The 8,561-nt window shown below is 34.9% G+C and overlaps 1 long non-coding RNA gene across 3 annotated transcripts; it reads left to right on the top strand.

Annotated features, from left to right (window-relative positions):
• LOC114176128 lies at nt 1-2,915 on the top strand. 3 transcript variants are annotated; one of them, XR_003602971.1, is made up of 6 exons: nt 8-513; nt 735-783; nt 887-989; nt 1,163-1,242; nt 1,740-1,847; nt 2,536-2,915. It is a non-coding gene; the product is annotated as an uncharacterized LOC114176128 (long non-coding RNA). The 3 variants fall into 3 exon arrangements; XR_003602970.1 differs by having other exon boundaries at nt 14-513; nt 1,163-1,209; XR_003602969.1 differs by having other exon boundaries at nt 1-513; nt 1,163-1,847.
• The last annotated feature ends 5,646 nt before the right edge of the window (nt 2,916-8,561 follow it).

The following is an 8,561-nucleotide window of genomic DNA, read 5'->3' as shown; positions in this document are numbered from 1 at the left end:
TTGTAGAAGTAGGCCATTCTTAGATGACTTTTATTTTTGTAGGGTCAACATTGACCCCATTTTTGTTCACAACAAAACCTAAGAAAACTACATTATCTACACAGAAAATACATTTCTCACTACACGAAAATATAGTTTTAGTAGGGGATTATTAGGTGGGGTTTCAATAGCCTCTGGTAAAAACTTAAGTTAGAGGAAATTTTAGAAAACGTATCGAGGGTTTCTTGAAACCCCGGTAAAGTTTGAATATTTCCTTGTTTTTTTATTTTTAATTTTTTTTATAATTTTTAAAAATTAGACAGAGTTTCTCATTTCCGTGCGAACCCTAGAAAGAAGGACATGTTCTCGGTCGTTCTCTCTCGATGTTTCACCATTCTCCACCGTTCTTCGCCGTTCTCTCTCGATGTTTCACCATTCTTCTTTGATGTTCCATCGTTCTCCGTCGTTCTCTCTCGATGTTCCACCATTCTCCTCTGATGCTCCACCGTTCTCCCTCGATGTTTGAAGGTCTAGGTAATGAAGATTTTTCTCTCTGCTTCCAATTTCTTTCTCTGCTTCTTATCACTCTTTCTCTTTCGATTTCATCTTCGTACTTTTAATTTCGATTTCGTTTTCATTTTCCTCGTTCGATTTCAATTTTCCTATGTTCGATTTCGATTTCACTACTTTCTATTTCGATTCCTTGCTTCGATTTCATTTCTCTACTTTTGATTTCGTTTCCCTAATACTGTTAGTTATTCGAAGAGGGCAGATGATACTGAGGATTTATCATAAACCTTAGAGGTATATGCGGAATTTGTTGTTGTCTTTTCTCTTGGGTTCCTTTTGTGGCAGTGATTTTTCTTAATATATTTTCATTTGTGGACTAATTCTTCTTGTGATTTAGAGTGCCAATAAAGAAGACATTAAGAAATTCAGTAAAGGATGTGTGAAGAAGTTTTCTGTAAAGTGACCAATAATTAATATTGATCCAATTGGGAATTCAACAGGTATTGTTGGGTTGGGAATTCAACAGTTACTATTCATTTCATTAGCATTGTTGATTACAAATGTTTTCAAATAATTATTCCTATTTAACTTTTCTTGTCTATGAGTTTCTTGTCTACATTTGATTTTTCTTATATTGTATTAATATATTCTCTCTACTTTCCTCCTCTTGAAGCCTAGAAAGAGCGGAAGGGAACTTTTCATCACTCTGGTTGCTGCCAGGTTAATCAATTTATATCATGAATAAATGCACAGGTTATGCAAACAATATTCATTGTATTTTAATGGAGTTAGCTTGTTCAACCAGTTTCTATTTGAAATTATTTATATCAAAGAATACTGTCACTTTTATGTTATTTGGTCATTTTTAATAATCTCAATTTGAAATTAATATAGTAGAGATGTATCAAGCAAATCTAAAAAGAAAAGAAAACAAAGGCTATGATCTGTTGAATATATTGATATCTACTAAAATTGATTCATCAATCAAAGTGTCTTACACCTTAAATTTCTTAAGACTCCATTATCTAGTACCATATATTTGCATTATTCACAAACTTTAGCTTGGGTATGATAGTCAGTAACAAACTTTAGCTAAGTGGTCATGGACGTGTTTTTGTAAGGCTTCCCTCGTGCAGATTATTTTAGCTAAGTTATTTGTTAAAGTTATATATTGTTTTACATTTCTTTGTGGTAGAAATGCTTAAACATAAATTAGCAATTCTAATACCTTATTGTCATTTTAAATATAGCTTGTTTGCACAGTAACTCCATCATCAAGTAGTACTGAAGAGACACATAACACATTGAAGTTTGCTCACAGGACAAAGTACATTGAAATACGGGCATCACAAAACAAGGTATGTTAAATTTGATAATTGTTTTTCGATTAAATTAGAATTTTATTGCTACCAATGACAGAGTACAATATGTGCACAATATAAAGAACAAGAAACAACACCGAACCTTTCTTCTACATAAATCCATTACTTGTATTATGCTAGAAAACAAGAAGAGAACATGAGCTTATTCATAAGATCTTATGAGCAACAAGTATGCCACAGTTCCCATTGTTATATTCCCTCCATTTATGATATAGGTAAGAGTAATGTTGCACTTCAATAATGAATGTTAGGAGGTGTTTTCACTTTATAGATGTATATAAATGGCTTACATTCTGAGTGTAACCACTCAAGCAGATTCAGAATTGTTTCCTCTAAATCTCGAAGTTACTCTAATTCAAGGCATTGCCATTATAATCTTAGTTCACAAAAGTAGAACTCTGCCTTTGACCACCCCATTTCATTAAATCTCATTTTGGTGGTAATCGATGGTTTAAATACAACTTGGGTATACAAATCATTACAAACAAATAATCATCCTTTTAGTTTGAATTTTCAACTGACCGGACCATCTTGTCTTTAATGAAATGTGAAATTATCTTGTCTTTTAGGCACAATTGGACAGTTTTGCCTTCAATTTTATTGTGTATCTTTCTAGGATGATAAAAAAACTCTTCTGATAGTTGCGTTGACTGTGGTGAAGCAGGTTTTTGGGTGCGCCTCAACTCTTTTGATCGTTTTTCAGATATCTTGCTCCATGTTCATTTGTCTGGTATCAAGATTTACAGCTGGACTGAAAGCGAAAATTGGAGTATTTTTCCCCATGAAATTGCTCCATTTTCATTTTCTTAGAATGCATATACTATTTGAAGTTAGTGTTTTATTTAATAGCTTCGGGACATCATTAACTTCTATTGTGCCTGTTGCAGAATACTTTCCAGGTCAAGATTAGTGGATTCTATTTGATGTCCAATATATTCTCATTGAAAAATATGATTTACTTTTTGTTTATATTATGGCTCAAGATACATGTAGGAAGTTTATTAATTAACTAAGTGGCTGTGAAAATAACTTCTTATTTTGTACTAATTCTGATTCTTCTTTTTTTCTATTTAATTAACTTTGTTTTTTTTTTCGGTCAATAATATACATTTAAATTTTTTAATCATATACTTTTTCTTATTTGGTCTTTATATAATTTGATTTTTCAGATCCTGTTGAAGATTGAATTCATTAAAGCGTATCTTACACACTATTTATGCAATTTTAATCTAATTCTAATGTTACAAAATCACAACCCAACACTCACTCAAACTGCAATGGTCACTATCACATAGTAATAGTTTTTAAAAATTAAGAAATAATTACATGACTCATTTAAAAAAACAAATAAAATTAATGAAACACATTTTAGTACAGTTAAATGTCATAATAACCACATATGGCAGTATTGGGGTTTCAAATACTAGGCATTAGTGGGGGTTTCAAAACCCCCAGGAAGTAGTAGGGGTTTGTAACCCTAGGCAGTGGTGGGGGTTTCAAAAACCCCAAGCAATAGTGAGGGTTTCAAAAACCCCAAGCAATAGTGAGGGTTTCGAAAACCTTAGGCAATGGTGGAGGTTTCAAAAACCTCAAGTGTAGCAGGGGTTCAAAAACCCCAAGTAAGTTGTACTTTACCAGGGGTTGCTAAAAACCCCCAATAATCTGTTAGCTACGCTAGCTCTTTCAGGGGAATTGTAAACCCCTGGTAAAACCATTAGTGGGGGTTAAAACCCCTAGAAACGCTAAATATAACCTCCACTAAAAATAATTATTTTTGTAGTGTCTCTTTATTAGCAAACAAATTATTTACCCTAAGGATGGTAAGGATAAACCTCAGATGGTCTATGTGCTCATGCAAGCTCTTGTTATAGATCAAGATATCATCAAAATAGACAACCACAAACTTTCTTATGCACTCTCTAAGGACATAATTTATTAGCCTCATGAATGTGCTAGGTGCATTAGTAAGCCCAAAGGGCATCACCAACCACTCATATAGTCCAAATTTGGTCTTAAAAGCGATTTTCCACTCATCACCTTCTTTGATTCTTATTTGGTGATAACCACTATTTAGATCAATTTTAGAAAACATGAGGGATCCATGCAACTCATCAAGCATGTCATCGAGCCTAGGGATTGGATACCTATATTTGATGGTGATGTTATTTATAGCCCTACAATCACAACACATTCTCCACTTTCCATCCTTTTTAGGCACTAACAAAACAGGCACAACACAAGGACTAAGGCTTTTTTGAACCCAACCCTTCTCCAATAACTCTTGCACTTGAGACTCTATCTCCTTTGTTTCTTGAGGATTTGTCCTATAGGTTGGTCTATTTAGAAGACTTGCCCGAGGCACTAAATCTATTTGATGCTCAATTCCTCTAAAAGGAGGAAGCCCAATTGGCCCTTCCTTAGGGAATATATCCTCAAACTCTTTCAAAAGATTTTCAATTTTAGGAGATAGACTCTTAAGTTCAAGAGATGTGGCAATGCATGTGAGTTTTCCTTTACACAGCAAGAGGCATGAAGGTTGTTCATTATTGAGAACTTGGTTCAAAGATTTTATAGTCAAAATGTTCTCATGTTGAATGACCTTGGGAGAAGGAACATCAATCTCTCCCACCTTAGATTCATCTTTAGTTACTTCTTTGTAAAGATGGAGGACTTTTTTTTATCCTCTTTTCTCTCCTTTTCCAACTTCTTTCTCATTTGGATTTGATCCTTTACCACTTAGGATGGTGATAAAGGATACAAGACAAATTTTATATCCATGTGAGTGAAGGTGATTTTATTGGTAAGACCATTATGCATGGTTTTCTTGTCAAATTGCCAAGGTCTTCTCAATAAAACATGGTAAGTTTCCATAGGTACTACATCACATAGCACACTATCTTCATATTTTCCTATGGATAGCTTGACGTTTACTTGATGTTGGACTGTTAAATCCCCACTTTCATTAAGCCAATGCAGTTTGTAAGGTTTTGGATAGGGAATGATAGTCAAAGCCAACTTATCAACCAACCTTGTACTACAACAGTTGCAGCATGAACCACTATCAACAATGAGAGAACAAGTGTTTTCTAAAATTTTACATCTTGTATGAAAGATGTTCTCTCTTTGTGTTGGATCTTTTGGAATGGGTTGGATGCTAAGAAGTATTATATTCATTAGAAGGTCTCTTTCACAAGGATAGGCAATTTCCTTAGACTCCTCACTAAAAGTCTCACTCTCACTTTCTTGCTCATCTTGGCTACTATAGTGGTCAACACCCCTTAAGATCATGGTCTTTTTGGTGGGGCATTGAGATGCAACATGACCTCTACCAAGACACTTGAAATATTTGATTTCACTAGTGCGAGTGTGTGTAGATGTGCCTTCCCTTGATTTCTTCTTTTCCTTGAAACTTTTGGAGGATTCCTCTTTGACTTGCTTACCTTCCCTCTTAAATTCTTTCTTGGTATAAGAGTTAGAGTAGTCATTTCTAAAATATTTCCTTAGAATTTGTTGCTCTACCTTTATGAAAAGTTGAACCAAGTCATTTAAGTCTTGGTAGAGCAACAATTCTACTTTATCTCTTATCTCAAGACTTAAGCCACTAAGAAACCTTGCAATGGTGGTATCCTCGGACTCCCTAATCCCAACCCTCATCATATATAACTCCATCTTTTGTCTATATTCTTCCACTTTCATTTTATTTTGATGGAGTCTTTGAAGCTTATCCATTAGCTCTCTATGATAGTAGGAGGGAATATGTATTCTTCTAAGGGCTCCTTTGAGGTCATTCCAATATTTGACCTCGGGACTTTGATTGATTCTCCTATCTCTTTCGAGGGCAGTCCACCAATACATAGCATTGCCTTGGAAGCTAAGGGTACCTAACGGTACTTTTCTCTCCTCACTGATTTGATGGCAAGCAAAGAGTTGTTCAACTTTCATTTCCCAATCAAAATAAGCTTCAACATCATCTTTCCCATAAAAGTGAGGGAGGTCTATTCTAATGGCTCTTAGTTCCCTAGGCTCTTTTCTTTCTCTTCTTAGAGGAGGAAGAGGTTGATAGAAGTTGTCAACTAGTTTACTATCTTCTTTTTCATAGTGTGTGACTAGTGTTGGAGTGTGGGAGTACAAGTGTTGACTCTTATTACTCATTCTCTCATGCAACCTTTCCATATTTCTTGTTCCCCTTCTCTCTTCATCTAAAAGTTGATGAAACCTATCTCTTTCTTGTTTTTTCCTTTCCCTTGCAATTTTGTCATCTTTCTTCCACCGTAGTAGTGCTCTCAAATCAAAGGCAATTTGTTTCAAACTTATTTCTTCTTCATTTGAAGCAACCATACATTGAGAAGGAGGTTGAGACATTTTTTTTAAGATTTTAGAAGACTTTGGTCTTTTAAAGAAAATTTCAAAGAAGAAGTAGATAGCAAAAGCTTTTAGTTCTCCTCCAAGAAAGAGAGGTGAATCACTTGGATTGCTTACATACCAAATCTTTCATAGCCAAGGGAACTTGAAACTTTTGTATAAAACCTCTTAAATGAAATTAATTCAAAGACTAAGTTGACACACACTAAACTATCAAACAAGAAAATTAAAAACAAGAAAGATTAGAAGCTATATGCGGCCTAAGTTTTGGTAGAAGTAGAAGGCACTTGGAACCTTCAAACTTCACTACTAAAAGTGCTTCACTAATGTATAAAAGAGGTTCTAGTTAGGAAATGGGATTGAGTACCTAAGACTCTCCCAAGACACCTAACTAGGCCATGAACACAAGAAGGGCATTACAATTTTACAACTCAATTTGAATACAATCAAAGTGCACAAAATGTAAAAGGTCTTCTTGGCTTTGTCTTCTTGGCTTGGTCCTCACAAGTGTTCCACTCTTGCACTTCCTCTTGATATCACCAAAGAGGATTCTCTTTCGGGACTAGGTACTCCACCTCCTAGGATGCTACTCTTACAATAACTAGTTTCCACCACAAAACAGAATCACCATCACACTATTCTTGATCATTTGCATTTTAATGGAAACAAAACACACAAAGGAGAAGGAAACTTAAAGGAATTAAAAGAAGATCATGAAACACAATGAAACACAATGGAAATTGACACTAAGACATTGCTAAGATCTAAATGGCAATCTGAACTCAAAAAAAGAAATGAAAAAGCACCAAAGCACAATTAATTGAAAGGAAATTTAGTGTGGTTTATGGTGATGTTAAGAAAGCACAAGAAAAATTCCCACTGGACATTAAGATAACTACGGTTATCTAGATGTGAAGATTCATTTCCAAGGCTCCAAGAAAAAAGAAAGTGTTCATTTTTTAAGGATTAAAAATTGCATTCAAATCTAAAATAGTATTCAGTAGCACATCACCAACAAATTCAAAGCAAATTAAAAGCTAAACAAAGAAGTAATGACATACATGGACTAAACATGACTCTAGACAAAACATGTGGATCTTAAAAAAAAACAAGAACAAGAGAATAAACTGAACAAAAACAACAATTACTCAATTAAAATGAAAAGTAACGGTAGAAACCAAAAAGAACACCTAAAGCACACAAGGATGATTTAAGATGAAACAAATGGAGGTGAACCAAAGTAAAAAGACATGAATACTTAAAATAAAAGGAGCAAAAATAGCAAGACAAGTAGAAGAAAAGATGAACAACACGAAACTGAAAGAAAAATGGAGAATAAGCATTTAACTCACTAAAACCGAGAGCAACCAAGGCTCATGATACCACATGATGGCTTCTTCTTGTCTCCATTGAAGCTTGCATGAAGAATGGAGGCTCCATGGATGGTGTTGGATGCGGAAGAATTAAGGAAAGAAGCTTAAGGTGTTTGGTTTGGTGTAGGTGAAAGGATTCTTAAGAGAGGTGAGGTCAACTCCTAAGGAAGAAGACTAGAGTAAACTAGAGAAGAGTTTGCTCTAAAGTGAGCTCAAAAGAGATTTGTGCACAAATTTGGACAGCAATTCATTACTCAATTTCAAGCTGAAAAATACATCTCCTAAGCCTTCTATTTATAGGCTAAAATAAGACTAAGGAGTCTCCAAAAAGTGGAGGGAAAAAGGAATCTATAAAGTTAAATGTTTGAGCCAAAAAGGAGCATGTGGGAGGTGTGACTTGCCACCTAAGCAAGTCACACTTGTCTTGCAATAGGAAGCTAACTCTCATCCTTAGAGAGCAAGTTTGAGAAGCTTCTAGGCTTTTCTGGAGTAGACACACTACTCTCGGCCCAATTCCCCTTTTTGGTCCAAAATTACTTCTAAAGCCTAATTTCATCTAAGGCCCAATACATGGCCCAAAGAAACCCTATTCTACTGGGCCCAAAATACAAAGCCCAAAATAAAATCCTAATATAGTATTTACAAGCAAAGAGTCCTAGGCAAGGTCTTCACATCTTTTTTGGCCCATGTGAAGTTCATCTTGGGCCTTGCATGTGCATTTAAGGCTCATTCCTCTTGTATTCTCCTAGCCATGAATCTTGTTGTAAGTCCCTTTGCCCGGGGCATCTTATCACCTACATTGGTGGTTTGGATGTATTTTATTTCTTTTGTTGATGAATTTACGAGAAAGATTTGGGTATTTGTAATTGGCAGCAAGAGTGACTCTTTCGTATTGTTTCAGAAGAGGAAGAAACAAGTTGAAAAAGAGAGTAATAGGTATATTAAGTTCCTAAGA

Source organism: Vigna unguiculata, chromosome 3 (genome assembly GCF_004118075.2).
Source record: "Vigna unguiculata cultivar IT97K-499-35 chromosome 3, ASM411807v1, whole genome shotgun sequence".
Classification (NCBI taxonomy): domain Eukaryota; kingdom Viridiplantae; phylum Streptophyta; class Magnoliopsida; order Fabales; family Fabaceae; genus Vigna; species Vigna unguiculata.
This window is presented reverse-complemented; position numbering and strand designations above follow the sequence as displayed.